General features: G+C 43.2%; 32 non-coding genes and 23 pseudogenes across 32 annotated transcripts in view; all 55 read right to left on the bottom strand.

Annotated features, from left to right (window-relative positions):
* Nucleotides 1–110: 110 nt before the first annotated feature.
* LOC132965208 (5S ribosomal RNA) lies at nucleotides 111–229 on the bottom strand. Its single transcript, XR_009669838.1, has one exon. It is a non-coding gene; the product is annotated as a 5S ribosomal RNA (ribosomal RNA).
* Nucleotides 230–351: 122 nt separating this feature from the next.
* Nucleotides 352–460, bottom strand: LOC132965027 (5S ribosomal RNA; annotated as a pseudogene).
* Nucleotides 461–580: 120 nt separating this feature from the next.
* On the bottom strand, nucleotides 581–699 carry LOC132965201 (5S ribosomal RNA). The gene has a single exon (XR_009669831.1). It is a non-coding gene; the product is annotated as a 5S ribosomal RNA (ribosomal RNA).
* A 122-nt stretch (nucleotides 700–821) lies between these two features.
* Nucleotides 822–930, bottom strand: LOC132964926 (5S ribosomal RNA; annotated as a pseudogene).
* Nucleotides 931–7,214: 6,284 nt separating this feature from the next.
* On the bottom strand, nucleotides 7,215–7,323 carry LOC132965539 (5S ribosomal RNA; annotated as a pseudogene).
* A 121-nt stretch (nucleotides 7,324–7,444) lies between these two features.
* On the bottom strand, nucleotides 7,445–7,563 carry LOC132965514 (5S ribosomal RNA). Its single transcript, XR_009670068.1, has one exon. It is a non-coding gene; the product is annotated as a 5S ribosomal RNA (ribosomal RNA).
* Nucleotides 7,564–7,684: 121 nt separating this feature from the next.
* On the bottom strand, nucleotides 7,685–7,803 carry LOC132964911 (5S ribosomal RNA). The gene has a single exon (XR_009669679.1). It is a non-coding gene; the product is annotated as a 5S ribosomal RNA (ribosomal RNA).
* Nucleotides 7,804–7,924: 121 nt separating this feature from the next.
* Nucleotides 7,925–8,043, bottom strand: LOC132965503 (5S ribosomal RNA). The gene has a single exon (XR_009670067.1). It is a non-coding gene; the product is annotated as a 5S ribosomal RNA (ribosomal RNA).
* Nucleotides 8,044–8,164: 121 nt separating this feature from the next.
* LOC132965070 (5S ribosomal RNA) lies at nucleotides 8,165–8,283 on the bottom strand. The gene has a single exon (XR_009669706.1). It is a non-coding gene; the product is annotated as a 5S ribosomal RNA (ribosomal RNA).
* A 122-nt stretch (nucleotides 8,284–8,405) lies between these two features.
* LOC132964837 (5S ribosomal RNA) lies at nucleotides 8,406–8,514 on the bottom strand (annotated as a pseudogene).
* A 122-nt stretch (nucleotides 8,515–8,636) lies between these two features.
* Nucleotides 8,637–8,755, bottom strand: LOC132965328 (5S ribosomal RNA). The gene has a single exon (XR_009669952.1). It is a non-coding gene; the product is annotated as a 5S ribosomal RNA (ribosomal RNA).
* A 121-nt stretch (nucleotides 8,756–8,876) lies between these two features.
* LOC132965064 (5S ribosomal RNA) lies at nucleotides 8,877–8,995 on the bottom strand. The gene has a single exon (XR_009669701.1). It is a non-coding gene; the product is annotated as a 5S ribosomal RNA (ribosomal RNA).
* A 123-nt stretch (nucleotides 8,996–9,118) lies between these two features.
* LOC132965108 (5S ribosomal RNA) lies at nucleotides 9,119–9,237 on the bottom strand. The gene has a single exon (XR_009669743.1). It is a non-coding gene; the product is annotated as a 5S ribosomal RNA (ribosomal RNA).
* Nucleotides 9,238–9,358: 121 nt separating this feature from the next.
* LOC132965105 (5S ribosomal RNA) lies at nucleotides 9,359–9,477 on the bottom strand. The gene has a single exon (XR_009669740.1). It is a non-coding gene; the product is annotated as a 5S ribosomal RNA (ribosomal RNA).
* Nucleotides 9,478–9,599: 122 nt separating this feature from the next.
* On the bottom strand, nucleotides 9,600–9,718 carry LOC132965407 (5S ribosomal RNA). The gene has a single exon (XR_009670023.1). It is a non-coding gene; the product is annotated as a 5S ribosomal RNA (ribosomal RNA).
* A 124-nt stretch (nucleotides 9,719–9,842) lies between these two features.
* LOC132965303 (5S ribosomal RNA) lies at nucleotides 9,843–9,961 on the bottom strand. Its single transcript, XR_009669928.1, has one exon. It is a non-coding gene; the product is annotated as a 5S ribosomal RNA (ribosomal RNA).
* A 354-nt stretch (nucleotides 9,962–10,315) lies between these two features.
* On the bottom strand, nucleotides 10,316–10,434 carry LOC132964922 (5S ribosomal RNA). The gene has a single exon (XR_009669680.1). It is a non-coding gene; the product is annotated as a 5S ribosomal RNA (ribosomal RNA).
* Nucleotides 10,435–10,557: 123 nt separating this feature from the next.
* On the bottom strand, nucleotides 10,558–10,666 carry LOC132964745 (5S ribosomal RNA; annotated as a pseudogene).
* A 121-nt stretch (nucleotides 10,667–10,787) lies between these two features.
* Nucleotides 10,788–10,906, bottom strand: LOC132965154 (5S ribosomal RNA). Its single transcript, XR_009669787.1, has one exon. It is a non-coding gene; the product is annotated as a 5S ribosomal RNA (ribosomal RNA).
* A 121-nt stretch (nucleotides 10,907–11,027) lies between these two features.
* On the bottom strand, nucleotides 11,028–11,146 carry LOC132965080 (5S ribosomal RNA). The gene has a single exon (XR_009669716.1). It is a non-coding gene; the product is annotated as a 5S ribosomal RNA (ribosomal RNA).
* A 122-nt stretch (nucleotides 11,147–11,268) lies between these two features.
* Nucleotides 11,269–11,377, bottom strand: LOC132965404 (5S ribosomal RNA; annotated as a pseudogene).
* A 124-nt stretch (nucleotides 11,378–11,501) lies between these two features.
* On the bottom strand, nucleotides 11,502–11,620 carry LOC132965392 (5S ribosomal RNA). The gene has a single exon (XR_009670012.1). It is a non-coding gene; the product is annotated as a 5S ribosomal RNA (ribosomal RNA).
* Nucleotides 11,621–11,743: 123 nt separating this feature from the next.
* Nucleotides 11,744–11,852, bottom strand: LOC132964744 (5S ribosomal RNA; annotated as a pseudogene).
* Nucleotides 11,853–11,973: 121 nt separating this feature from the next.
* LOC132965152 (5S ribosomal RNA) lies at nucleotides 11,974–12,092 on the bottom strand. Its single transcript, XR_009669785.1, has one exon. It is a non-coding gene; the product is annotated as a 5S ribosomal RNA (ribosomal RNA).
* A 121-nt stretch (nucleotides 12,093–12,213) lies between these two features.
* LOC132965079 (5S ribosomal RNA) lies at nucleotides 12,214–12,332 on the bottom strand. Its single transcript, XR_009669715.1, has one exon. It is a non-coding gene; the product is annotated as a 5S ribosomal RNA (ribosomal RNA).
* A 122-nt stretch (nucleotides 12,333–12,454) lies between these two features.
* LOC132965403 (5S ribosomal RNA) lies at nucleotides 12,455–12,563 on the bottom strand (annotated as a pseudogene).
* Nucleotides 12,564–12,687: 124 nt separating this feature from the next.
* On the bottom strand, nucleotides 12,688–12,806 carry LOC132965391 (5S ribosomal RNA). The gene has a single exon (XR_009670011.1). It is a non-coding gene; the product is annotated as a 5S ribosomal RNA (ribosomal RNA).
* Nucleotides 12,807–12,928: 122 nt separating this feature from the next.
* Nucleotides 12,929–13,037, bottom strand: LOC132965033 (5S ribosomal RNA; annotated as a pseudogene).
* Nucleotides 13,038–13,160: 123 nt separating this feature from the next.
* On the bottom strand, nucleotides 13,161–13,269 carry LOC132964951 (5S ribosomal RNA; annotated as a pseudogene).
* A 122-nt stretch (nucleotides 13,270–13,391) lies between these two features.
* Nucleotides 13,392–13,509, bottom strand: LOC132965509 (5S ribosomal RNA; annotated as a pseudogene).
* Nucleotides 13,510–13,632: 123 nt separating this feature from the next.
* On the bottom strand, nucleotides 13,633–13,741 carry LOC132964979 (5S ribosomal RNA; annotated as a pseudogene).
* A 123-nt stretch (nucleotides 13,742–13,864) lies between these two features.
* Nucleotides 13,865–13,983, bottom strand: LOC132965298 (5S ribosomal RNA). The gene has a single exon (XR_009669924.1). It is a non-coding gene; the product is annotated as a 5S ribosomal RNA (ribosomal RNA).
* A 123-nt stretch (nucleotides 13,984–14,106) lies between these two features.
* On the bottom strand, nucleotides 14,107–14,225 carry LOC132965137 (5S ribosomal RNA). Its single transcript, XR_009669771.1, has one exon. It is a non-coding gene; the product is annotated as a 5S ribosomal RNA (ribosomal RNA).
* A 123-nt stretch (nucleotides 14,226–14,348) lies between these two features.
* On the bottom strand, nucleotides 14,349–14,457 carry LOC132964742 (5S ribosomal RNA; annotated as a pseudogene).
* A 121-nt stretch (nucleotides 14,458–14,578) lies between these two features.
* Nucleotides 14,579–14,697, bottom strand: LOC132965151 (5S ribosomal RNA). Its single transcript, XR_009669784.1, has one exon. It is a non-coding gene; the product is annotated as a 5S ribosomal RNA (ribosomal RNA).
* Nucleotides 14,698–14,818: 121 nt separating this feature from the next.
* Nucleotides 14,819–14,927, bottom strand: LOC132965495 (5S ribosomal RNA; annotated as a pseudogene).
* Nucleotides 14,928–15,049: 122 nt separating this feature from the next.
* LOC132965402 (5S ribosomal RNA) lies at nucleotides 15,050–15,158 on the bottom strand (annotated as a pseudogene).
* A 124-nt stretch (nucleotides 15,159–15,282) lies between these two features.
* Nucleotides 15,283–15,401, bottom strand: LOC132965390 (5S ribosomal RNA). Its single transcript, XR_009670010.1, has one exon. It is a non-coding gene; the product is annotated as a 5S ribosomal RNA (ribosomal RNA).
* A 121-nt stretch (nucleotides 15,402–15,522) lies between these two features.
* LOC132965032 (5S ribosomal RNA) lies at nucleotides 15,523–15,631 on the bottom strand (annotated as a pseudogene).
* A 123-nt stretch (nucleotides 15,632–15,754) lies between these two features.
* On the bottom strand, nucleotides 15,755–15,863 carry LOC132964950 (5S ribosomal RNA; annotated as a pseudogene).
* Nucleotides 15,864–15,984: 121 nt separating this feature from the next.
* On the bottom strand, nucleotides 15,985–16,103 carry LOC132965483 (5S ribosomal RNA; annotated as a pseudogene).
* A 122-nt stretch (nucleotides 16,104–16,225) lies between these two features.
* On the bottom strand, nucleotides 16,226–16,344 carry LOC132965252 (5S ribosomal RNA). Its single transcript, XR_009669880.1, has one exon. It is a non-coding gene; the product is annotated as a 5S ribosomal RNA (ribosomal RNA).
* A 5,309-nt stretch (nucleotides 16,345–21,653) lies between these two features.
* LOC132965455 (5S ribosomal RNA) lies at nucleotides 21,654–21,772 on the bottom strand. Its single transcript, XR_009670053.1, has one exon. It is a non-coding gene; the product is annotated as a 5S ribosomal RNA (ribosomal RNA).
* A 354-nt stretch (nucleotides 21,773–22,126) lies between these two features.
* On the bottom strand, nucleotides 22,127–22,235 carry LOC132965047 (5S ribosomal RNA; annotated as a pseudogene).
* A 121-nt stretch (nucleotides 22,236–22,356) lies between these two features.
* Nucleotides 22,357–22,465, bottom strand: LOC132964894 (5S ribosomal RNA; annotated as a pseudogene).
* Nucleotides 22,466–22,588: 123 nt separating this feature from the next.
* On the bottom strand, nucleotides 22,589–22,697 carry LOC132964975 (5S ribosomal RNA; annotated as a pseudogene).
* A 121-nt stretch (nucleotides 22,698–22,818) lies between these two features.
* LOC132965535 (5S ribosomal RNA) lies at nucleotides 22,819–22,927 on the bottom strand (annotated as a pseudogene).
* A 120-nt stretch (nucleotides 22,928–23,047) lies between these two features.
* Nucleotides 23,048–23,166, bottom strand: LOC132965361 (5S ribosomal RNA). The gene has a single exon (XR_009669983.1). It is a non-coding gene; the product is annotated as a 5S ribosomal RNA (ribosomal RNA).
* A 121-nt stretch (nucleotides 23,167–23,287) lies between these two features.
* Nucleotides 23,288–23,406, bottom strand: LOC132965277 (5S ribosomal RNA). Its single transcript, XR_009669903.1, has one exon. It is a non-coding gene; the product is annotated as a 5S ribosomal RNA (ribosomal RNA).
* A 122-nt stretch (nucleotides 23,407–23,528) lies between these two features.
* On the bottom strand, nucleotides 23,529–23,637 carry LOC132965538 (5S ribosomal RNA; annotated as a pseudogene).
* A 121-nt stretch (nucleotides 23,638–23,758) lies between these two features.
* LOC132965082 (5S ribosomal RNA) lies at nucleotides 23,759–23,877 on the bottom strand. Its single transcript, XR_009669718.1, has one exon. It is a non-coding gene; the product is annotated as a 5S ribosomal RNA (ribosomal RNA).
* Nucleotides 23,878–23,999: 122 nt separating this feature from the next.
* On the bottom strand, nucleotides 24,000–24,118 carry LOC132965060 (5S ribosomal RNA). The gene has a single exon (XR_009669697.1). It is a non-coding gene; the product is annotated as a 5S ribosomal RNA (ribosomal RNA).
* A 122-nt stretch (nucleotides 24,119–24,240) lies between these two features.
* On the bottom strand, nucleotides 24,241–24,359 carry LOC132965262 (5S ribosomal RNA). The gene has a single exon (XR_009669889.1). It is a non-coding gene; the product is annotated as a 5S ribosomal RNA (ribosomal RNA).
* A 354-nt stretch (nucleotides 24,360–24,713) lies between these two features.
* Nucleotides 24,714–24,832, bottom strand: LOC132965265 (5S ribosomal RNA). The gene has a single exon (XR_009669892.1). It is a non-coding gene; the product is annotated as a 5S ribosomal RNA (ribosomal RNA).
* Nucleotides 24,833–24,953: 121 nt separating this feature from the next.
* LOC132965063 (5S ribosomal RNA) overlaps nucleotides 24,954–25,000 on the bottom strand; it is a 119-nt gene continuing 72 nt past the window's right edge. Inside the window, exon 1 of the ribosomal RNA XR_009669700.1 lies at nucleotides 24,954–25,000. This exon is cut by the window's right edge and continues 72 nt beyond it. This is a non-coding gene — a ribosomal RNA (5S ribosomal RNA).

The raw sequence follows: 25,000 nt of genomic DNA, 5'->3' as shown, positions 1-25,000 counted from the left end.
GCAGAAAGGGGCCTTTTAAAGATGTCATGCCCTTGATTCTGGCTGAATTTTTGGACATGTGAATATGTCTCTATATGATAAAAAAAAACATATGATCAAAAAAATGAAAAAGCTTACAGCACCTGGTATTCCCAGGCGGTCTCCCATCCAAGTACTAGCCAGGCCCGACCCTGCATAGCTTCCGAGATCGGACGAGATCGGGCGTGTTCAGGATGGTATGGCTGTAAGCCATTATTGTGTGCAGAAAGGGGCCTTTTAAAGATGTCATGCCCTTGATTCTGGCTAAATTTTTGGACATGTGAATATGTCTCTATATGATAAAAAAAAAACATATGATCAAAAAAATGAAAAAGGTTTCAGCGTCTGGTATTCCCAGGCGGTCTCCCATCCAAGTACTAACCAGGCCCAACCCTGCTTAGCTTCCGAGATCTGACGAGTTCAGGGTGGTATGGCCGTAAGCCATTATTGTGTGCAGAAAGGGGCCTTTTAAAGATGTCATGCCCTTGATTCTGGCTGAATTTTTGGACATGTGAATATGTCTCTATATGATAAAAAAAACATATCATCAAAAAAATGAAAAAGCTTACAGCACCTGGTATTCCCAGGCGGTCTCCCATCCAAGTACTAACCAGGCCCTACCCTGCTTAGCTTCCGAGATCGGACGAGAACGGGCGTGTTCAGGATGGTATGGCCATAAGCTGTTATTGTGTGCAGAAAGGGGCCTTTTAAAGATGTCATGCCCTTGATTCTGGCTGAATTTTTGGACATGTGAATATGTCTCTATATGATAAAAAAAAAACGTATGATCAAAAAAATGAAAAAGCTTACAGCACCTGGTATTCCCAGGCAGTCTCCCATCCAACTAGTAACCAGGCCCGACCCTGCTTAGCTTCCAAGATTGGATGAGTTCAGGGTGGTATGGCCATAAGCCATTATTGTGTGCAGAAAGGGGCCTTTTAAAGATGTCATGCTCTTGATTCTGGCTGAATTTTTGGACATGTGAATATGTCTCTATATGATAAAAAAAAACAACATATGATCAAAAAAATGAAGAAGCTTACAGCACCTGGTATTCCCAGGCTGTCTCCCATCCAAGTACTAACCTGGCCCGACCCTGCTTAGCTTCCGAGATCGGATGAGATCGGGCGTGGTTTTTTTTTTTTTTTATCTTTTATTATCAAAATTACAAAAACATTTATAATTCTTTCACATCATTTACAACAAATGCTATTATAATACATACACCCTCTAAATTAAACCTCCCCTCTGACGCAAACGGCACCCTAAAAACAATAAAAACATAGCATCAGAAAAAAAAACTCAAATCACCCCTGATACCCCCAACTCATGACAACTCTTCTGAGTCCCTCCCCCAAAGCAAACACCCCTCTGAAAACAAACCACAAAAACATACAAAAACCCCACAGTATTCTCAAAAAACCACTGAGAAAAAAAAAACCCAAATCAAATCATCCATTTTCCCCATGACCAAAAAAGAAGCCCTCGTACCAAAAAAACCAAAAACAAAATAATTTAGACATCCCACATAATTCCCTCCTCGTTTACTCTACACACATTCGCACCTTCCACAAACATTCTCACAAACTCACTCTCATTCGCTATGTACAGTAATTTAAGATGTGCTTTCCATTCATTCACAAACATTCTCCACACATTCATTTTCTTACTTTCATACAGTGCATAATTCCTCCTGTTAAAAACCGCTTTTCTTGCAAAAGCCAAAATTATATTCATTACATTGTGATTTTTTTGTTTTGTTCCCACCCCCAACAACACCGACAATTCCCACCCCCTTTCATTCCAACACTCATTCTTACTGCATTTCCTCAACATTTCTCTTATTTTTCCCCAAAAATAAACCAATTCCCCACACGTAACAAACAAATGTATTAAATCCTCATCCGTACTTTCACATACACAACACTTTCTTTCATACCTCTCCTTATGGATCTGATGCAGGACGATGCAGGTGAAGATCCTCCTGTGCCTCAGTTTGAAATCTAGGTCAAATATTGCATGTGGTGTATGCGGAATGTTAATGTTCTTCCATATCATGTTGCTTGTTATGTCCGGGTATGTGTCTGTCCATTTTACTTCGGATGTGGGTTTCTGTATTCTATGTGTGATTGCGCACCTATACCAAATTTTTGTAGTGACATCTATAATGTTGTGTTTCTTCTCCCCTAGGCACAGGGAGATCCCCCCCACATCGTCCTGCATCACTCCCTCCTTCTCTTTGATTAATTTTTCCCATTCGCTCGACAAAGACAATTTTACATTTGCAAACACTCCCTCAATCACATCCTTTCTGCACACACACCCTTTATTTTTTAAACCCCTCACCACCATTTGTAAATCAAAATCCCCCCCAAAGTTCAGTAAATCCCTTATTCTAATATATCCCGCTTTCGACATAGCTTCACGCTTAATTACCCTCTCCCCATTTTTAAAATACGGGCTCGAGAGGAAGGGCAGTCGTAGCACTGACCCTCTCGTTCCGCACTCTGGTACAGTCCAGGATGAAACCTGATACCACGCACTGAGTACTTCCTGGAAAAACCGTGGCAAGTGTTTAAATGAATCCGGGTTATTGATCTGGTACAGGTTGTCCTCGTTGTAGAGTCCAAAACTGCACAGATATTGTTTGAAGTGGTTTTTCCAAACTACGTTCCGGTTCTGGTCCATAAATTTGCCTATCAATTTGACTCTTAGTGCTACTTTTTTTGTAAGTAAATCAATCAAAGCTAGCCCCCCCTGATCTTTAGCCCCTATTATTGTTTTGTGAGCTATACTCGCTGCTTTGTTTTTCCAAATAAAGTCCCTAATGGTCTTTGAAATCTCCTTAAAGGCCCAGTCCGGAAGCGTACAAGTACTCAGCGCATGATTCACTTTGGACAACACGAGAGCATTTGTTACGGCTACCCTTCCTCTCAACAATAGACCCCTCGCTTTCCACAAATTCAATGTTTTTTTAATTTTACCCACCACCTCTTTCCATGTTATATCATCACATTCATTCTCATTTTTCCCCATATTCACTCCCAACACTTTTCTTCTTTCACACACCGTTTTAAATCCCCACTTATTAACTAGATTGGATTCCTTACCTAGTAACATAATTTCTGACTTATTTTCATTTACTTTAGCCCCAGATGCTCTTTCATAAGTTTGTACATGTTTTAATATTAATTCTATATCCTCCTCTCCTTTTACCATTATATTCACGTCATCTGCATACTGTATTATTTTTACATTTTCCTTACCTATACCTTTTATGTTTACGTCTTCCGATATCAGTGCTGCCAGCGGCTCTGCTACCAAGCTGTACAACAGCGCTGACATCGGACATCCTTGTCTCACTGACCTTGATATTTTAAAAGAATCAGTTAGTTCCCCGTTACATTTTATCTTGCTTTCCGCTCCTGTATACAACATATTTATCCATTCTCTCATTCTCTCTCCGAATCCAAACTTCTCTAACACCTTCCCCATGAACCCGTGATCTACTCTGTCAAAAGCTTTATTTAAATCAATCCCTAGCCATATTCCCCCCTCCCCTTCCATATCCCTGACCGTCTGTTTTATTGAAATGATTGAGTCTGCTATGTCTCTGTTTGGTATACTGTATGATTGTGTTTGTTCTATGATTGTTCCTATTACCTCCCTGATTCTATTGGCTATTGTTTTCGCTATGATTTTGTAGTCTGTGTTGAGTAGGCTGATTGGTCTGTAGTTGTCCAGATTTTTATTGTCCCCCTTGTTTTTGTAAAAAATAGTAACCACCCCTTCCCCTAAACTTTTTGGTATATGTTTCACTTTTTCCATATATTTACTCAATTTGTTCACCAAGGGCACCAGCTGCTCTTTGAAAGCTTGGTAGAATTCCGCAGTTAGGCCATCGCTCCCAGGACTTTTGTTTTTGTTTAACCCCTCTAAAGCACTTCTGATTTCTCCCTCTGTAAACTCACAATCACACCACATTTTATCGTCCTCGCTTAGTTTTTTCTTTAAGGCACCCAAAGCTCTGTTCACACTCACGCTATCACACTCCTGTCTCGAAAACAGGCTTTCATAATAGCCCTTTACTATTTCTAAAATTCCCTTTTTATCTGTCACACTTTTACCTGCTTCATTTAATAATTCGTTTATTTCTGTTCTTTTTTGTTTTTGTTTTTCCAGACCTAAAAAAAAGGCTGTACTCCTCTCCCCCTCATACATATATTGTATTTTACTCCTAATGGCTGCACCCCTACTCTTTTTAAGTTCAATCACTCCCAACTGTTCTTTTAAATGTATGTATTTTTCGACATCTACATTATCTACACTGTCAAGCGATGCTATTTCCTCACTTAGTTGTTTTCTCAAATTCTCTTCCTTTCTATTTTCTCTCCACTTTTTCTCTTTACTATAATTGATACACTTTTTTTTAATTCTGACTTTTACACTATCCCACCACACATTCATATCTTCACTCTCATTCCACTCATGTCCCACATCATTCAACAATCTTTCCATACTTTTCACAAACATTCCATCATCCAGCAAGCTTGCATTAAAGCACCATATCCCTCCTTTACGTACATTCGTTTCTTTTCTAAACGTGATTTCTATTCCAGCGTGATCGCTCCACATATTAGTTTTATATTCAACTTCTTTAATCCACCTCACTACCTCGCATGTCACCAAAGCATAATCTATTCTAGATTGTTTTAATCTATTCAGTACAATTTGTCTCCTGGAGAACACCCTCTCCCATGGATGTAGCAATCTCCAAATATCAATGCATTGTTTCGTTATCATTATATCTTTAAGTGTCCCCCTGCTCACATCCCCCTTAAACACATTATTTTTTGACACATCGGTGGGTGTCATCGCCACATTAAAGTCACCGATTATTATACAATTCCTTTCCCACCATTTGCTTATTGCAATGAAGAATGTTTTCCTTTCTTTTTCTCCATTCGGTGCATATATATTTATGATTCTTATATTTTTCGTTTCATACACACAGTCTATTACTATTATTCTTCCTTCTTTGTCTCCATAAACCAAATTTACCCCTGTTACCCGACCCGTTTTGAGTAAAACCGCCACTCCTCTCGCCCTCGACGTGCCATTGGAGCAGAAAATATGGCCCACAAAGTCTTTTTTTATGTCTTCCACCAGGGAATCATCCCACCTGGTCTCCTGCAGGCACAAAACGTCATTCTGCAAGGAAAGAATCGCATGTCTTTTTTCTTTGTTCCTTAGTCCATTCACGTTAATCGAAAATAAATTAAAGGCCATTATCATAAAAATAAAAACAAAAAAAACGGATTTACAGGGGTTATTGTCAGTCATTATTTGTCCTTACATTTCAATTTTTTCACCAACTTTTTTCGTTGTCCAAGACTTAGTCTTTTTTGCGCACTCGCCAGTTCACCCACATCCATTTCGCTGCCCGTTTTATTGGGACTGGTGCTTTTACCCGTATTATTTAGCGTGATTTTTCTCCCTCCCGCCTGTCAAACACCACTCTCAGGCATCTCCCTCCCCTCTGTGCTCATGCTTACCCCCGGGTCTTCTGCCACGTCCCTTCCGTCTCCTTTTTTCCCTCTCTCGCTCGTTTTTCGCTGCTTCTGCTGTCCTCCCTCTCCAGCCAGCTCCGGCGTCTCCAGCTCGCACTCTGACGCCCGTTCTCCTCCGCTCTCTCTGCTCTGCTCCATTTCTCCGTCACTGTTCTCGTCTTCTCTGATCTCCTTCCTGCTTGCTCCGATCACCTCCTTCTCCTCCGCCTCCTCCTCGTACACCTCCTCCGCCTCGTCTTCATCCTCGTACACCTCCTCCACCTCGTTCTTGCTCTCCTCTCCGTTCTCACACTCACATTCATTTTCTCTTTTTTTACAGTTTGTGCATTTTGTGCTGTTCGCGCTGCACTCTCGCGCAAAGTGTCCCTGCACCCCACAGTTGTGGCACATAAATTCTGGACACTCTCTCAGGATGTGTCCCGGCTGGATGCACATCCTGCACACTTTTTGTTGTCTATCATGTATTACTCTAAAGTATTCGTTCCCCATCACAGTGTTAAACTTTGTGGAGTAAGGGAGTGACTGTACCTGGTCATTAAATCTGACCCTGACAAACCTCGTTCCGTCAGCTATCATTGTTCCAGGCCACATTCTGCGTTTTATTGGTGATGTCGGTTTCACTCCCCATCCCGTCAGCTTCCAAACTATTTCTTCATCTGTGATATACGCTGGCAGGTTTAAAAAAGACACCACCAGCTCATCATTATTTAGTTCTCTCGCCACGACTCTGGTCTCTCCGATCTTAAATCCATCCAGCAGCCTTTCCTTTCCTTTAATGTTGCTCACCGTCACCTCCAGTTTTTCAGGTCCCAGGGTTCTGCACGCCAGCAGGCCCCCACAGATCATTTTTATGTTGCTCATGACGTGATTTAGAGGAACTTTGTCTCCCACCATTTCAATGTTTAGTGTTAGTTTTCTCTCAAAAGACACTTTTGCTTCCTCTTTTTCTGCTCTCTCGCCACCTCTCCCATTCTCTGCATGCGGAGCAATCAGCCCGCCGCTCCTCTCTCTTCCTCTCTCTCCGTCATCCATTCCGTTCCCTGTTTCATTTGCCGTTTTCATCCGTCCTTTTTGTCCGTCGTTCTTCTCGTTGTCGTTTAATCCATTCCTTTGTTTCAGTGCCATGTTTGTTTGTTCACGTTGTTGTCCGTTCTCTTTTCCTTTTTCCATCTCTCCAGTCCGTGGTCCTGTCATCTTTGTGATCCGTCCGTGTGAGTTTGCTCGCGACATACGAGCAAACATTCACAAAAAACAAAAATTCTTCACAAAATTGTGGAAAAAAAACAGGAAAAAAGGTGAAAAGAAAAACGATCCCCCTAACAGTCAGTGACTGCTGGGGGACATTCACTCACAATCTGAGGTATTTAAATAAATCCAAAGCGCATCCAAAAAACAAACAAATTAGTCCAGCTGTCCTGCTCAGTACTGACACGTCAGCTCTCCTTCAGCACCACACAAACTCTGACAGCAAAAGGGGCGTGTTCAGGGTGGTATGGCCATAAGCCATTATTGTGTGCAGAAAGGGGACTTTTAAAGATGTCATGCCCTTGATTCTGGCTGAATTTTTGGACATGTGAATATGTCTCTATATGAAATAAAAAAAACATATGATCAAAAAAATGAAAAAGCTTACAGCACCTGGTATTCCCAGGCGGTCTCCCATCCAAGTACTAACCAGGCCTGACCTTGCTTAGCTTCCGAGATCGGGCGTGTTCAGGGTGGTATGGCCGTAAGCCATTATTGTGTGCAGACAGGGGCCTTTTAAAGATGTCATGCCCTTGTTTCTGGCTGAATTTTTGGACATGTGAATATGTCTCTATATGATAAAAAAAACATATGATCAAAAAAAATGAAAAAGCTTACAGCACCTGGTATTCCCAGGCGGTCTCCCATCCAAGTACTAACCAGGCCCTACCCTGCTTAGCTTCCGAGATCGGACGAGATCAGGCGTGTTCAGGGTGGTATGGCTGTAAGCCATTATTGTGTGCAGAGAGGGGCCTTTTAAAAATGTCATGCCCTTGATTCTGGCTGAATTTTTGGACATGTGAATATGTCTCTGTATGATAAAAAAAACATATGATAAAAAAAAATGAAAAAGCTTACAGCACCTGGTATTCCCAGGCGGTCTCCCATCCAAGTACTAACCAGGACCAACCCTGCTTAGCTTCCGAGATCTGACGAGATCGGGCGTGTTCAGGGTGGTATGGCCGTAAGCCATTATTGTGTGCAGACAGGGGCCTTTTAAAGATGTCATGCCCTTGTTTCTGGCTGAATTTTTGGACATGTGAATATGTCTCTATATGATAAAAAAAACATATGATCAAAAAAAATGAAAAAGCTTACAGCACCTGGTATTCCCAGGCGGTCTCCCATCCAAGTACTAACCAGGCCCTACCCTGCTTAGCTTCCGAGATCGGACGAGATCAGGCGTGTTCAGGGTGGTATGGCTGTAAGCCATTATTGTGTGCAGAGAGGGGCCTTTTAAAAATGTCATGCCCTTGATTCTGGCTGAATTTTTGGACATGTGAATATGTCTCTGTATGATAAAAAAAACATATGATAAAAAAAAATGAAAAAGCTTACAGCACCTGGTATTCCCAGGCGGTCTCCCATCCAAGTACTAACCAGGACCGACCCTGCTTAGCTTCCGAGATCTGACGAGATCGGGCGTGTTCAGGGTGGTATGGCCGTAAGCCATTATTGTGTGCAGAAAGGGGCCTTTTAAAGATGTCATGCCCTTGATTCTGGCTGAATTTTTGGACATGTGAATATGTCTCTATATGATAAAAAAAAACATATGATCAAACAAAATGAAAAAGCTTACAGCACCTGGTATACCCAGGCGGTCTCCCATCCAAGTACTAACCAGGCCTGACCTTGCTTAGCTTCCGAGATCGGGCGTGTTCAGGGTGGTATGGCCATAAGCCATTATTGTGTGCAGACAGGGGCCTTTTAAAGATGTCATGCCCTTGATTCTGGCTGAATTTTTGGACATGTGAATATGTCTCTATATGATCAAAAAAAAACATATGATCAAAAAAATGAAAACGCTTACAGCACCTGGTATTCCCAGGTGGTCTCCCATCCAAGTACTAACCAGGCCCGACCCTGCTTAGCTTCCGAGATCGGACGAGATCGGGCGTGTTCAGGGTGGTATGGCCGTAAGCCATTATTGTGTGCAGAGAGGGGCCTTTTAAAGAAGTCATGCCCTTGATTCTGGCTGAATTTTTGGACATGTGAATATGTCTCTATATGATAAAAAAAACATATGATCAAAAAAAATGAAAAAGCTTACAGCACCTGGTATTCCCAGGCGGTCTCCCATCCAAGTACTAACCAGGCCCGACCCTGCTTAGCTTCCGAGATCGGACGAGATCGGGCTTGTTCAGGGTGGTATGGCCGTAAGCCATTATTGTGTGCAGAAAGGGGCCTTTTAAAGATGTCATGCCCTTGATTCTGGCTGAATTTTTGGACATGTGAATATGTCTCTATATGATTAAAAAAAAACATATGATCAAACAAAATGAAAAAGCTTACAGCACCTGGTATTCCCAGGCGGTCTCCCATCCAAGTACTAACCAGGCCCGACCCTGCTTAGCTTCTGAGATCAGACGAGATCGGGCGTGTTCAGGGTGGTATGGCCGTAAGCCATTATTGTGTGCAGAAAGGGGCCTTTTAAAGATGTCATGCCCTTGATTCTGCCTGAATTTTTGGACATGTGAATATGTCTCTATATGATAAAAAAAAACATATGATCAAAAAAATGAAAAAGCTTACAGCACCTGGTATTCCCAGGCGGTCTCCCATCCAAGTACTAACCAGGCCCGACCCTGCATAGCTTCCGAGATCGGACGAGATCGGGCGTGTTCAGGGTGGTATGGCCGTAAGCCATTATTGTGTGCAGAAAGGGGCCTTTTAAAGATGTCATGCCCTTGATTCTGGCTAAATTTTTGGACATGTGAATATGTCTCTATATGATAAAAAAAAAACATATGATCAAAAAAATGAAACAGCTTACAGCATCTGGTATTCCCAGGCGGTCTCCCATCCAATTACTAACCAGGCCCTACCCTGCTTAGCTTCAGAGATCGGACGAGATCAAGCGTGTTCAGGGTGGTATGGCCATAAGCCATTATTGTGTGCAGACAGGGGCCTTTTAAAGAAGTCATGCCCTTGATTCTGGCTGAATTTTTGGACATGTGAATATGTCTCTATATGATTAAAAAAAAAAACATATGATCAAAAAAATGAAAAAGCTTACAGCACCTGGTATTCCCAGGCGGTCTCCCATCCAAGTACTAACCAGGCCCGACCCTGCTTAGCTTCCGAGATCGGACGAGATCAGGCGTGTTCAGGGTTGTATGGTCGTAAGCTGTTATTGTGTGCAGAAAGGGGCCTTTTAAAGATCTCATGCCCTTGATTCTGGCTGAATTTTTGGACATGTGAATATGTCTCTATATGATAAAAAAAGAACATATGATCAAAAAAAATGAAAAAGCTTACAGCACCTGGTATTCCCAGGCGGTCTCCCATCCAAGTACTAACCAGGCCAGACGCTGCTTAGCTTCCGAGATCGGACAAGTTCAGGGTGGTATGTCCTTAAGCCATTATTGTGTGCAGAAAGGGGCCTTTTAAAGATGTCATGCCCTTGATTCTGGCTGAATTTTTGGACATGTGAATATGTCTCTATATGATAAAAAAAAAACATATGATCAAAAAAATGAAAAAACTTACAGCACCTGGTATTCCCAGGCGGTCTCCCATCCAAGTACTAACCAGGCCCTACCCTGCTTAGCTTCCGAGATCGGACGAGATCAGGCGTGTTCAGGGTGGTATGACCGTAAGTCATTATTGTGTGCAGACAGGGGCCTTTTAAAGATGTCATGCCCTTGATTCTGGCTGAATTTCTGGACATGTGAATATGTCTCTATATGATAAAAAAAAAAACATATGATCAAAAAAATGAAAAAGCTTAGAACACCTGGTATTCCCAGGCGGTCTCCCATCCAAGTACTAACCAGGCCCGACCCTGCTTAGCTTCCGAGATCGGGCGTGTTAAGGGTGGTATGGCTGTAAGCCATTATTGTGGGCAGAAAGGGGCCTTTTAAAGATGTCATGCCCTTGATTCTGGCTGAATTTTTGGACATGTGAATATGTCTCTATATGATAAAAAAAAACATATGATCAAAAAAATGAAAAAGCTTACAGCACCTGGTATTCCCAGGCGGTCTCCCATCCAAGTACTATCAAGGCCCGACCCTGCTTAGCTTCCGAGATCGGACGAGATCGGGCGTGTTCAGGGTGGTATGGCCGTAAGCCATTATTTTGTGCAGACAGGGGCCTTTTAAAGATGTCATGCCCTTGATTCTGGCTGAATTTTTGGACATGTGAATATGTCTCTATATGATAAAAAAAAACACATGATCAAAAAAATGAAAAAGCTTACAGCACCTGGTATTCCCAGGCGGTCTCCCATTCAAGTACTAACCAGGCCCGACCCTGCTTAGCTTCCGAGATCGGACGAGATCGGGCGTGTTCAGGGTGGTATGGCCGTAAGTCATTATTGTGTGCAGTAAGGGGCCTTTTAAATATGTCATGCCCTTGATTCTGGCTGAATTTCTGGACATGTGAATATGTCTCTATATGATAAAAAAAAAACATATGATCAAAAAAATGAAAAAGCTTACAGCACCTGGTATTCCCAGGCGGTCTCCCATCCAAGTACTAACCAGGCCCGACCCTGCTTAGCTTCCGAGATCGGGCGTGTTCAGGGTGGTATGGCCGTAAGCCATTATTGTGTGCAGAAAGGGGCCTCTTAAAGATGTCATGCCTTTGATTCTGGCTGAATTTTTGGACATGTGAATATGTCTCTCTATGATTAAAAAAAAAAACATATGATCAAAAAAATGAAAAACCTTACAGCACCTGGTATTCCCAGGCGGTCTCCCATCCAAGTACTAACCAGACACGACCCTGCTTAGCTTCCGAGATCTGACGAGATCGGGCGTGTTAAGGGTGGTATGGCTGTAAGCCATTATTGTGTGCAGAAAGGGGCCTTTTAAAGATGTCATGCCCTTGATTCTGGCTGAATTTCTGGACATGTGAATATGTCTCTATATGATAAAAAAAAAAACATATGATCAAAAAAATGAAAAAGCTTAGAACACCTGGTATTCCCAGGCGGTCTCCCATCCAAGTACTAACCAGGCCCGACCCTGCTTAGCTTCCGAGATCGGGCGTGTTAAGGGTGGTATGGCTGTAAGCCATTATTGTGGGCAGAAAGGGGCCTTTTAAAGATGTCATGCCCTTGATTCTGGCTGAATTTTTGGACATGTGAATATGTCTCTATATGATAAAAAAAAACATATGATCAAAAAAATGAAAAAGCTTACAGCACCTGGTATTCCCAGGCGGTCTCCCATCCAAGTACTATCAAGGCCCGACCCTGCTTAGCTTCCGAGATCGGACGAGATCGGGCGTGTTCAGGGTGGTATGGCCGTAAGCCATTATTTTGTGCAGACAGGGGCCTTTTAAAGATGTCATGCCCTTGATTCTGGCTGAATTTTTGGACATGTGAATATGTCTCTATATGATAAAAAAAAACACATGATCAAAAAAATGAAAAAGCTTACAGCACCTGGTATTCCCAGGCGGTCTCCCATTCAAGTACTAACCAGGCCCGACCCTGCTTAGCTTCCGAGATCGGACGAGATCGGGCGTGTTCAGGGTGGTATGGCCGTAAGTCATTATTGTGTGCAGTAAGGGGCCTTTTAAATATGTCATGCCCTTGATTCTGGCTGAATTTCTGGACATGTGAATATGTCTCTATATGATAAAAAAAAAACATATGATCAAAAAAATGAAAAAGCTTACAGCACCTGGTATTCCCAGGCGGTCTCCCATCCAAGTACTAACCAGGCCCGACCCTGCTTAGCTTCCGAGATCGGGCGTGTTCAGGGTGGTATGGCCGTAAGCCATTATTGTGTGCAGAAAGGGGCCTCTTAAAGATGTCATGCCCTTGATTCTGGCTGAATTTTTGGACATGTGAATATGTCTCTCTATGATTAAAAAAAAAAACATATGATCAAAAAAATGAAAAACCTTACAGCACCTGGTATTCCCAGGCGGTCTCCCATCCAAGTACTAACCAGACACGACCCTGCTTAGCTTCCGAGATCTGACGAGATCGGGCGTGTTAAGGGTGGTATGGCTGTAAGCCATTATTGTGTGCAGAAAGGGGCCTTTTAAAGATGTCATGCCCTTGATTCTGGCTGAATTTTTGGACATGTGAATATGTCTCTATATGATAAAAAAAAAACATATGATCAAAAAAATGAAAAAGCTTGCAGCACCTGGTATTCCCAGGCGGTCTCCCATCCAAGTCCTAACCAGGCCCCACCATGCTTACCTTCCGAGATCGGACGAGTTCAGGGTTGTATGGCCGTAAGCCATTATTGTGTGCAGAAAGGGGCCTTTTAAAGATGTCATGCCCTTGATTCTGGCTGAATTTTTGGACATGTGAATATGTCTCTATATGATAAAAAAAAAACATATGATCAAAAAAAATGAAAAACCTTAAAGCACCTGGTATTCCCAGTTGGTCTCCCATCCAAGTACTAACCAGGCACGACCCTGCTTAGCTTCCGAGATCGGGCGTGTTAAGGGTGGTATGGCCGTAAGTCATTAGTGTGTGCAGAAAGGGGCCTTTTAAAGATGTCATGCCCATGATTCTGGCTGAATTTTTGGACATGTGAATATGTCTCTATATGATAAAAAAAAAACATATGATCAAAAAAATGAAAAAGCTTACAGCACCTGGTATTCCCAGGCGGTCTCACATCCAAGTACTAAACAGGCCCGACCCTGCTTAGCTTCCGAGATCAGACGAGATCGGCGTGTTCAGGGTGTTATGGCCGTAAGCCATTATTGTGTGCAGAAAGGGGCCTTTTAAAGATGTCATGCCCTTGATTCTGGCTGAATTTTTGGACATGTCAATATGTCTCTATATGATAAAAAAAAAACATATGATCAAAAAAATTGAAAAAGCTTACAGCACCTGGTATTCCCAGGCGGTCTCCCATCCAAGTAATAACCAGGCCCGACTCTGCTTAGCTTCCAATATCGGACGAGTTCAGGGTGGTATGGCCGTAAGCCATTATTGTGTGCAGACAGGGGCCATTTAAACATGTCATGCCCTTGATTCTGGCTGAATTTTTGGACATGTGAATATGTCTCTATATGATAAAAAAAAAAACATATGATCAAAAAAATGAAAAAGCTTACAGCACCTGGTATTCCCAGGCGGTCTCCCATCCAAGTACTAACCAGGCCTGACCCTGCTTAGCTTCCGAGATCGGACGAGATCAGGCGTGTTCAGGGTTGTATGGTCGTAAGCTGTTATTGTGTGCAGAAAGGGGCCTTTTAAAGATCTCATGCCCTTGATTCTGGCTGAATTTTTGGACATGTGAATATGTCTCTATATGATAAAAAAAGAACATATGATCAAAAAAAATGAAAAAGCTTACAGCACCTGGTATTCCCAGGCGGTCTCCCATCCAAGTACTAACCAGGCCCTACCCTGCTTAGCTTCCGAGATCGGACGAGATCAGGCGTGTTCAGGGTGGTATGACCGTAAGTCATTATTGTGTGCAGACAGGGGCCTTTTAAAGATGTCATGCCCTTGATTCTGGCTGAATTTCTGGACATGTGAATATGTCTCTATATGATAAAAAAAAAAACATATGATCAAAAAAATGAAAAAGCTTAGAACACCTGGTATTCCCAGGCGGTCTCCCATCCAAGTACTAACCAGGCCCGACCCTGCTTAGCTTCCGAGATCGGGCGTGTTAAGGGTGGTATGGCTGTAAGCCATTATTGTGGGCAGAAAGGGGCCTTTTAAAGATGTCATGCCCTTGATTCTGGCTGAATTTTTGGACATATGAATATGTCTCTATATGATAAAAAAAAACATATGATCAAAAAAATGAAAAAGCTTACAGCACCTGGTATTCCCAGGCGGTCTCCCATCCAAGTACTATCAAGGCCCGACCCTGCTTAGCTTCCGAGATCGGACGAGATCGGGCGTGTTCAGGGTGGTATGGCCGTAAGCCATTATTTTGTGCAGACAGGGGCCTTTTAAAGATGTCATGCCCTTGATTCTGGCTGAATTTTTGGACATGTGAATATGTCTCTATATGATAAAAAAAAACACATGATCAAAAAAATGAAAAAGCTTACAGCACCTGGTATTCCCAGGCGGTCTCCCATTCAAGTACTAACCAGGCCCGACCCTGCTTAGCTTCCGAGATCGGGCGTGTTCAGGGTGGTATGGCCGTAAGTCATTATTGTGTGCAGTAAGGGGCCTTTTAAATATGTCATGCCCTTGATTCTGGCTGAATTTCTGGACATGTGAATATGTCTCTATATGATAAAAAAAAAACATATGATCAAAAAAATGAAAAAGCTTACAGCACCTGGTATTCCCAGGCGGTCTCCCATCCAAGTACTAACCAGGCCCGACCCTGCTTAGCTTCCGAGATCGGGCGTGTTCAGGGTGGTATGGCCGTAAGCCAATATTGTGTGCAGAAAGGGGCCTCTTAAAGATGTCATGCCCTTGATTCTGGCTGAATTTTTGGACATGTGAATATGTCTCTCTATGATTAAAAAAAAAAACATATGATCAAAAAAATGAAAAACCTTACAGCACCTGGTATTCCCAGGCGGTCTCCCATCCAAGTACTAACCAGACACGACCCTGCTTAGCTTCCGAGATCTGACGAGATCGGGCGTGTTAAGGGTGGTATGGCTGTAAGCCATTATTGTGTGCAGAAAGGGGCCTTTTAAAGATATCATGCCCTTGATTCTGGCTGAATTTTTGGACATGTGAATATGTCTCTATATGATAAAAAAAAACATATGATCAAAAAAATGAAAAAGCTTGCAGCACCTGGTATTCCCAGGCGGTCTCCCATCCAAGTCCTAACCAGGCCCCACCATGCTTACCTTCCGAGATCGGACGAGTTCAGGGTTGTATGGCCGTAAGCCATTATTGTGTGCAGAAAGGGGCCTTTTAAAGATGTCATGCCCTTGATTCTGGCTGAATTTTTGGACATGTGAATATGTCTCTATATGATAAAAAAAAAACATATGATCAAAAAAAATGAAAAACCTTAAAGCACCTGGTATTCCCAGTTGGTCTCCCATCCAAGTACTAACCAGGCACGACCCTGCTTAGCTTCCGAGATCGGGCGTGTTAAGGGTGGTATGGCCGTAAGTCATTAGTGTGTGCAGAAAGGGGCCTTTTAAAGATGTCATGCCCATGATTCTGGCTGAATTTTTGGACATGTGAATATGTCTCTATATGATAAAAAAAAACATATGATCAAAAAAATGAAAAAGCTTACAGCGTCTGGTATTCCCAGGCGGTCTCCCATCCAAGTACTAACCAGGCACGACCCTACTTAGTTTCCGAGATCGGACGAGATCGGGCGTGTTAAGGGTGGTATGGCCGTAAGCTGTTATTGCGTGCAGAAAGGGGCCTTTTAAAGATGTCATGCCCTTGTATCTGGCTGAATTTTTGGACATGTGAATATGTCTCTATATGATAAAAAAAAAACATATGATCAAAAAAATGAAAAAGCTTACAGCACCTGGTATTCCCAGGCGGTCTCCCATCCAAGTACTAACCAGGCCCTACCCTGCTTAGCTTCCGAGATCGGACGAGATCGGGCGTGTTCAGGGTGGTATGGCCGTAAGCCATTATTGTATGCAGAAAGGGGCCTTTTAAAGATGTCATGCCCTTGATTCTGGCTGAATCTTTGGACATGTGAATATGTCTCTATATGATAAAAAAAAAACATATGATCAAAAAAATGAAAAAACTTACAGCATCTGGTATTCCCAGGCGGTCTCCCATTCAAGTACTAACCAGGCCCGACCGAGCCGAGCAGCACCTGAGCAGAGCAGCGAGCAGCACCTGAGCAGAGCAGCGAGCAGCACCTGAGCAGAGCAGCGTACTACGGTGAGCGTATTGCATAATTGCTTGTTCTGTTCTCCTCTGCACTGTGTTACTGTGTACCTACTCTTAGTTTAGCCTAGCAGTTAGCTTTACAATGGCTTCTTTTTCTGTCTCTCCCTCTCCTGCTCTCTCCTGCTCTACGTGTCAGATGTTAAGTTATTCCTCGTCCTCCTTTAGTGATAATGATACTTGTAAGAAATGTAGTTTATTTTTAGCTTTGGAGGCGAGGGTGTCTGAGTTAGAGAGACGGCTCCGCACCATTGAGTCGGAGTCATCGTATGCAGCAGTAGTTAGCCAGCCACCTGTAGCAGGTGCGGGCCGACATAGCTTGGCTTCCCCCCCGGTAACTCCCGAGCAGCCGGGAGGCAGTGGCTGGGTTACTGTCCGAGGGAAGCATAGTCGAAAATCGAAGCACACGGTTCCCCACCAACCACTTCACGTTTCAAACAAATTTTCCCCACTCAGCGACACACCCGCTGAGAATAAAACTCTGATTATTGGAGACTCCATAGTCCGAAACGTGAAGCTAGCGAAGTCAGCGGGCATAGTTAGGTGTATACCCGGGGCCAGAGCGGGCGACATCGCATCTCATTTAAAGTTGCTGACAAAGACTAAAGGTAGATTTGATACAATCGTAATTCATGTCGGCACAAATGACTCCCGACTACGCCAGTCGGAAGTCACTAAGGTTAATGTGGAGTCGGTGTGTACTTTTGCTAAGACGATGTCGGACTCCGTAGTGTTCTCTGGACCCCTCCCAAATCAGACCAGTGATGACATGTATAGCCGCATGTCATCACTCAACCGCTGGCTGTCGAGGTGGTGTCCAGCACACGATGTGGGCTTCATAGATAACTGGCAGTCTTTTTGGGGAAAACCTGGTCTGCTAGCTAGAGACGGCATCCATCCCACTTTGGACGGTGCAGCTCTATTATCTAGAAACATAGCAGAGGTTATTAGTCCAAAACCCTGACAACAACTCAGAGTTCAGACCCGGAGGCAGAGCTGCAGTCTTACACACTTCTCTGCGCCTCCCTTAGATCTGTCTCCCAGTCACTATAGCTGTAATTCTGAATCGAACTGTAGTTATACTATAGGTACTGTGTCTGTCCCCCGGCCCAAACGCGTTTTTATAAGTCATCCAAACGGCGTGAATCATCAGAATCTGATTAGAATCAAAACTACGAATACGATTTTGCTACAAGATCGAAGGATTCACTGCGGACTTTTGAACATTAGGTCCTTAGCATCCAAGTCTCTTTTAGTGAATGATCTGATATCAGATCAGCACATTGATTTACTTTTTTTGACTGAAACCTGGCTGTGTCGAGATGAATATGTTAGTTTGAATGAATCCACTCCTCCCAGTCATTTTAATACTCATATACCTCGAGACACCGGACGAGGTGGTGGAGTAGCAGCTATTTTTAATTCCAGTCTTTTAGTTAACCCTCGACCAAAGCTGAATTTTTCTTCTTTTGAAAGCCTTGTTCTTAGTCTTCCACATCCAGTCTCAAGAACCTTTCAGCCAGTTCTAGTTGCTGTAGTTTACCGCCCTCCTGGCCCATATTCTGAGTTTTTATCTGAGTTTGCAGAATTTTTATCAGACTTAGTCCTTAGCAGTGATAGAATAATTGTTGTAGGTGACTTCAATATCCATGTGGATGTTGAAAATGATAGCCTGAGCACAGCTTTCATGTCACTATTAGACTCTATTGGTTTCACCCAGGGTGTAAACGAACCTACTCATCATTTTAACCACACCCTGGATCTTGTTTTAGCTTATGGAATTGAAATCCATAACCTTACAGTTTTCCTAGAAAATCCTCTGCTATCAGACCATTTTTTTATTACATTTGATTTTGTCCTACTAGAATTACCTCTGCCTGGAAGAGGTGTGCTTTCTAGAAGTTTGTCGGATAGTGCTGTGGCTAGATTTAAGGAAGCTATTTCAGCTGTTTTTGATTCAGTACCGTGTTTCAACCCAGTTGGAAACTCTTACGATAGCTTTAGTCCCTCTCAGCTAGATCAGTTTGTTGATAGTGCAGTGGATTCGCTGAGAGTTACTCTGGATTCGATTGCTCCCCTGAAACAGAAGGTTGTCAAGCGGCGGAGAGTGGCTCCATGGTTCAACTCAGAAACCCGTACTCTGAAACAATCATCACGGAATTTTGAAAGAATATGGCGTTCGACCAAAACGGTAGAATCTCGTTTTTTCTGGCAGGATAGTCATAGAAGATATATGAAGGCTCTACGTCACGCCCGAGCTGCCTACTACTCCTCTCTAATCGAGGAAAACAAAGGCAATCCTAGATACCTTTTCAGCACTGTAGCCAGGCTGACAGAGAGTCATGGCTCCATTGAGCCTTGTATTCCTCTAGCCCTCAGCAGTAATGATTTCCTTAGCTTTTTCAACAACAAAGTTCTAGACATCAGAGACAAAATTGGTAACCTCCTGCCCTTACCTGGTGCAGATACGTCTGTTGCGGCAGAGACAGTTCCAGGACCAGATATTAGTCTCGACTGTTTTTCTCCAATCGACCTTTCAGAGCTACATTCCATTTTTTCTGCATCGAAACCGTCAACCTGTATTTTGGACCCAATCCCAACCAAGCTGTTTAAGGAAGTCTTTCCCTTAGTTAGCAACTCCATATTAGATATGATCAATATGTCTTTACTGGCAGGCTATGTACCACAGACATTTAAAGTAGCGGTAATCAAACCTCTACTTAAAAAGCCTACTCTGGACTCAGGAACTCTGGCTAACTACAGACCTATATCCAACCTTCCTTTTATCTCGAAGATCCTGGAGAAGGTGGTAGCTAAACAGCTGTGTGACTTTCTCCATGACAACAGTTTATTTGAAGAGTTCCAGTCAGGATTTAGAGTCCACCATAGCACTGAGACTGCACTAGTTAGAGTTACAAACGATCTACTTCTAGCCTCAGACAGGGGACTTCTGTCTGTGCTCGTCTTGTTAGATCTTAGTGCTGCTTTTGACACCATTGACCATCGGATCCTGTTGTACAGACTGGAGCATTTGCTTGGAATTACAGGGACTGCTTTAAGTTGGTTTGAATCCTACTTATCAGACCGATCTCAGTTTGTACATGTTAATGATGAGTCCTCTATGCACACTAAAGTTTGCCATGGAGTCCCACAAGGTTCAGTGCTTGGACCAATTCTTTTTACATTATATATGCTTCCTCTGGGAAATATTATGAGGAAACACTCCATACAGTTTCATTGTTATGCAGATGATACTCAGCTTTATGTATCAATGAAGCCCGATGGTACCAGTCAGTTATGTCAGCTAGAAACATGCCTTAAGGACGTTAGGACCTGGATGACCAGAAATGTTTTGCTACTTAACTCAGACAAGACTGAAGTTATTGTGCTAGGCCCTAAGAACCTCAGAGAGACTTTTTCTAGTGATGTGACTGTCCTTAATGACATCAGCCTGGCATCTAGCACCACTGTTAGGAATCTAGGAGTTATTTTTGATCAAGATATGTCTTTTAGCTCTCACATCAGTCAAGTTTCAAGAACAGCCTACTTTCACCTTCGTAATATATCCAAGATCAGGAATATCCTGTCGCAAAGTGATGCAGAAAAACTAGTTCATGCATTTGTTACCTCCAGACTGGATTATTGTAACTCTCTTTTGTCAGGGTGCTCTGGCAAATCTCTAAAGACTCTTCAACGGGTCCAGAATGCTGCAGCTCGTGTACTGACCAGAACCAGGAAATGGGACCACATTACTCCTGTCCTGGCTTCTCTGCACTGGCTCCCTATACAGTCTAGAATAGAATTCAAGATCCTTCTTCTCACCTACAAAGCTCTAAATGGCCAGGCACCATCTTATCTTAAGGAGCTACTAGTGCCGTACTGTCCCTTGAGAGCGTTGCGGTCCCGGAGTGCAGGCCTGCTGGTGGTACCTACAGTCTCCAAGTGTACTATGGGGGGTAAAGCCTTCAGTTATCGGGCTCCTCTCCTCTGGAACCGCCTTCCAGCCGGGGTCCGGGAGGCAGACACAGTCTGTATTTTTAAGATTAGACTTAAAACTTTCCTTTTTGATAAATCTTATAGTTAGGGCTGGTGCTGGTGTAGACCAGCTCTTAGTTATGCTGCTATAGGCTTAGACTACCGGGGGAACTGGCACCTTGAGCTCCTCTCTCTCTCTCTCTCTCTCTCTCTCTCTCTCTATGCATATACAGTACATCATATTACTGCATGTATCTATCTATATATCTCAGTCACTAACCACCTACTTTCCTGGGATCTCTTGAGCTCCCCTAGGCTCCTCAAGATCATCGGTTGACGGCTTGCCAGAACAACCCCCACCCCACCACTACCCCCTCCCCACCGGATCGTGGGTTGGCGGCCTGCCAGAACAACCCCCCACACCCCCTCCCCTCCCCACCGGATTGCTGATGGACGGTCTACCTCCCCCCACCCCCTTGCTCTCTATCCCTCTTCCTGCATCTTATCCCATCTCTCCCCCTATCCCTTTCCAAGCCCGGCGCAGTCTAGGCCTGTGAAGACTGTTTCGTCATGAGCCGGGGATCCGGCCGAAGATTTCTGCCTTTTAATAAGGCAGTTTTTTCTTACCACTGTAACTTTTGCTGCTTTGCTAAAGTGCTCATGATGGATAGGCCGGATCTTTGTAACATAGCAATAAGTAAGGTCCTTTACCTGCTTTTTGTAACATAACAATGAGTGAGGTCTTTTACCTGCTCTTTTGTAATGTTAACAGACAATGAGTAAGGTATTTTACCTGCTTCTTGTAAAGTGTCTCGAGATAACACTTGTTATGAGTTGACGCTATACAAATTAAAGTTGATTGATTGATTGATAAAAGTTGACCCTGCTTAGCTTCCGAGATGGGACGAGATCGGGCGTGTTAAGGGTGGTATGGCCGTAAGCCATTATTGTGTGCAGACAGGGGCCTTTTAAAGATGTTATGCCCTTGATTCTGGCTGAATTTTTGGACATGTGAATATGTCTCTATATGATAAAAAAAAAACATATGATCAAAAAAATGAAAAAGCTTACAGCACCTGGTATTCCCAGGCGGTCTCCCATCCAAGTACTAACCAGGCCCTACCCTGCTTAGCTTCCGAGATCGGACGAGATCAGGCGTGTTCAGGGTGGTATGGCCGTAAGCTGTTATTGTGTACAGACAGGGGCCTTTTAAAGATCTCATGCCCTTGATTCTGGCTGAATTTTTGGACATGTGAATATGTCTCTATATGATAAAAAAAGAACATATGATCAAAAAAAATGAAAAAGCTTACAGCACCTGGTATTCCCAGGCGGTCTCCCATCCAAGTACTAACCAGGCCAGACGCTGCTTAGCTTCCGAGATCGGACAAGTTCAGGGTGGTATGTCCTTAAGCCATTATTGTGTGCAGAAAGGGGCCTTTTAAAGATGTCATGCCCTTGATTCTGGCTGAATTTTTGGACATGTGAATATGTCTCTATATGATAAAAAAAAAACATATGATCAAAAAAATGAAAAAGCTTTCAGCACCTGGTATTCCCAGGCAGTCTCCCATCCAACTAGTAACCAGGCCCGACCCTGCTTAGCTTCCAAGATTGGATGAGTTCAGGGTTGTATGGCCGTAAGCCATTATTGTGTGCAGAAAGGGGCCTTTTAAAGATGTCATGCCCTTGATTCTGGCTGAATTTTAGGACATGTGAATATGACTCTATATGATAAAAAAAAACATATGATCAAAAAAATGAAAAAGTTTACAGCACCTGGTATTCCCAGGCGGTCTCCCATTCAAGTACTAACCAGGCCCCACCCTGCTTAGCTTCCAAGATCGGACGAGTTCAGGGTGGTATGGCCATAAGCCATTATTGTGTGCAGAAAGGGGCCTTTTAAAGATGTCATGCTCTTGATTCTGGCTGAATTTTTGGACATGTGAATATGTCTCTATATGATAAAAAAAAAAACATATGATCAAAAAAATGAAGAAGCTTACAGCACCTGGTATTCCCAGGCTGTCTCCCATCCAAGTACTAACCTGGCCCGACCCTGCTTACCTTCTGAGATCGGACGAGTTCAGGGTTGTATGGCCGTAAGCCATTATTGTGTGCAGAAAGGGGCCTTTTAAAGATGTCATGCCCTTGATTCTGGCTGAATTTTTGGACATGTGAATATGTCTCTATATGATAAAAAAAAACATATGATCAAAAAAATGAAAAAGCTTACAGCACCTGGTATTCCCAGGCGGTCTCCCATCTAAGTACTAACCAGGCCCGACCCTGCTTAGCTTCCGAGATCGGACGAGTGCAGGGTGGTATGGCCGTAAGCCATTATTGTGTTCAGAAATGGGCCTTAAAGATGTCATGCCCTTGATTCTGGCTGAATTTTTGGACATGTGAATATGTCTCTATATGATAAAAAAAAAACATATGATCAAAAAAATGAAAAAGCTTACAGCACCTGGTATTCCCAGGCGGTCTCCCATCCAAGTACTGACCAGGCCCGACCTTGCTTAGTTTCCGAGATCGGACAAGATCGGGCGTGTTCAGGGTGGTATGGCCGTAAGCCATTATTGTGTGCAGACAGGGGCCTTTTAAAGATGTCATGCCCTTGATTCTGGCTGAATTTTTGGACATGTGAATATGTCTCTATATGATAAAAAAAAACATATCATCAAAAAAATGAAAAAGCTTACATCACCTGGTATTCCCAGGCGGTCTCCCATCCAAGTACTAACCAGGCCCGACCCTGCTTAGCTTCCGAGATCGGACGAGATCGGGCATGTTCAGGGTGGTATGGCCATAAGTCATTATTGTGTGCAGAAAGGGGCCTTTTAAAGATGTCATGCCCTTGATTCTGGCTGAATTTTTGGACATGTGAATATGTCTCTATATGAAAAAAAAAAAACATATGATCAAAAAAATGAAAAAGCTTACAGCACCTGGTATTCCCAGGCGGTCTCCCATCCAAGTACTAACCAGGCCTGACCTTGCTTAGCTTCCGAGATCGGGCGTGTTCAGGGTGGTATGGCCGTAAGCCATTATTGTGTGCAGACAGGGGCCTTTTAAAAATGTCATGCCCTTGATTCTGGCTGAATTTTTGGACATGTGAATATGTCTCTATATGATAAAAAAAACATATGATCAAAAAAAATGAAAAAGCTTACAGCACCTGGTATTCCCAGGCGGTCTCCCATCCAAGTACTAACCAGGCCCGACCCTGCTTAGCTTCCGAGATCTGACGAGATCAGGCGTGTTCAGGGTGGTATGGCCATAAGCCATTATTGTGTGCAGAGAGGGGCCTTTTAAAGATGTCATGCCCTTGATTCTGGCTGAATTTTTGGACATGTGAATATGTCTCTATATGATAAAAAAAAACATATGATCAAACAAAATGAAAAAGCTTACAGCACCTGGTATTCCCAGGCGGTCTCCCATCCAAGTACTAACCAGGCCCGACCCTGCTTAGCTTCCGAGATCGGACGAGATCGGGCGTGTTCAGGGTGGTATGGCCGTAAGCCATTATTGTGTGCAGAAAGGGGCCTTTTAAAGATGTCATGCCCTTGATTCTGGCTGAATTTTTGGACATGTGAATATGTCTCTATATGTTAAAAAAAAACATATGATTAAACAAAATGAAAAAGCTTACAGCACCTGGTATTCCCAGGCGGTCTCCCATCCAAGTACTAACCAGGCCCGACCCTGCTTAGCTTCTGAGATCGGACGAGATCGGGCGTGTTCAGGGTGGTATGGCCGCAAGGCATTATTGTGTGCAGAAAGGGGCCTTTTAAAGATGTCATGCCCTTGATTCTGGCTGAATTTTTGGACATGTGAATATGTCTCTATATGATAAAAAAAGAACATATGATCAAAAAAAATGAAAAAGCTTAAAGCATCTGGTATTCCCAGGCGGTCTCCCATCCAAGTACTAACCAGGCCAGACGCTGCTTAGCTTCCGAGATCGGACAAGTTCAGGGTGGTATGTCCGTAAGCCATTATTGTGTGCAGAAAGGGGCCTTTTAAAGATGTCATGCCCTTGATTCTGGCTGAATTTTTGGACATGTGAATATGTCTCTATATGATAAAAAAAAAACATATGATCAAAAAAATGAAAAAACTTACAGCACCTGGTATTCCCAGGCGGTCTCGCATCCAAGTACTAACCAGGCCCTACCCTGCTTAGCTTCCGAGATCGGACGAGATCAGGCGTGTTCAGGGTGGTATGGCCGTAAGCCATTATTGTGTGCAGACAGGGGCCTTTTAAAGATGTCATGCCCTTTATTCTGGCTGAATTTTTGGACATGTGAATATGTCTCTCTATGATAAAAAAAAACATATGATCAAAAAAATGAAAAAGCTTACAGCACCTGGTATTCCCAGGCGGTCTCCCATCCAAGTACTA

The sequence above is a fragment of the Labrus mixtus genome, unplaced genomic scaffold (assembly GCF_963584025.1).
Source record: "Labrus mixtus unplaced genomic scaffold, fLabMix1.1 SCAFFOLD_72, whole genome shotgun sequence".
Classification (NCBI taxonomy): domain Eukaryota; kingdom Metazoa; phylum Chordata; class Actinopteri; order Labriformes; family Labridae; genus Labrus; species Labrus mixtus.
Note: the sequence above shows the minus strand (reverse complement) of the source record. Positions and strands in the feature narration are given on the sequence as shown.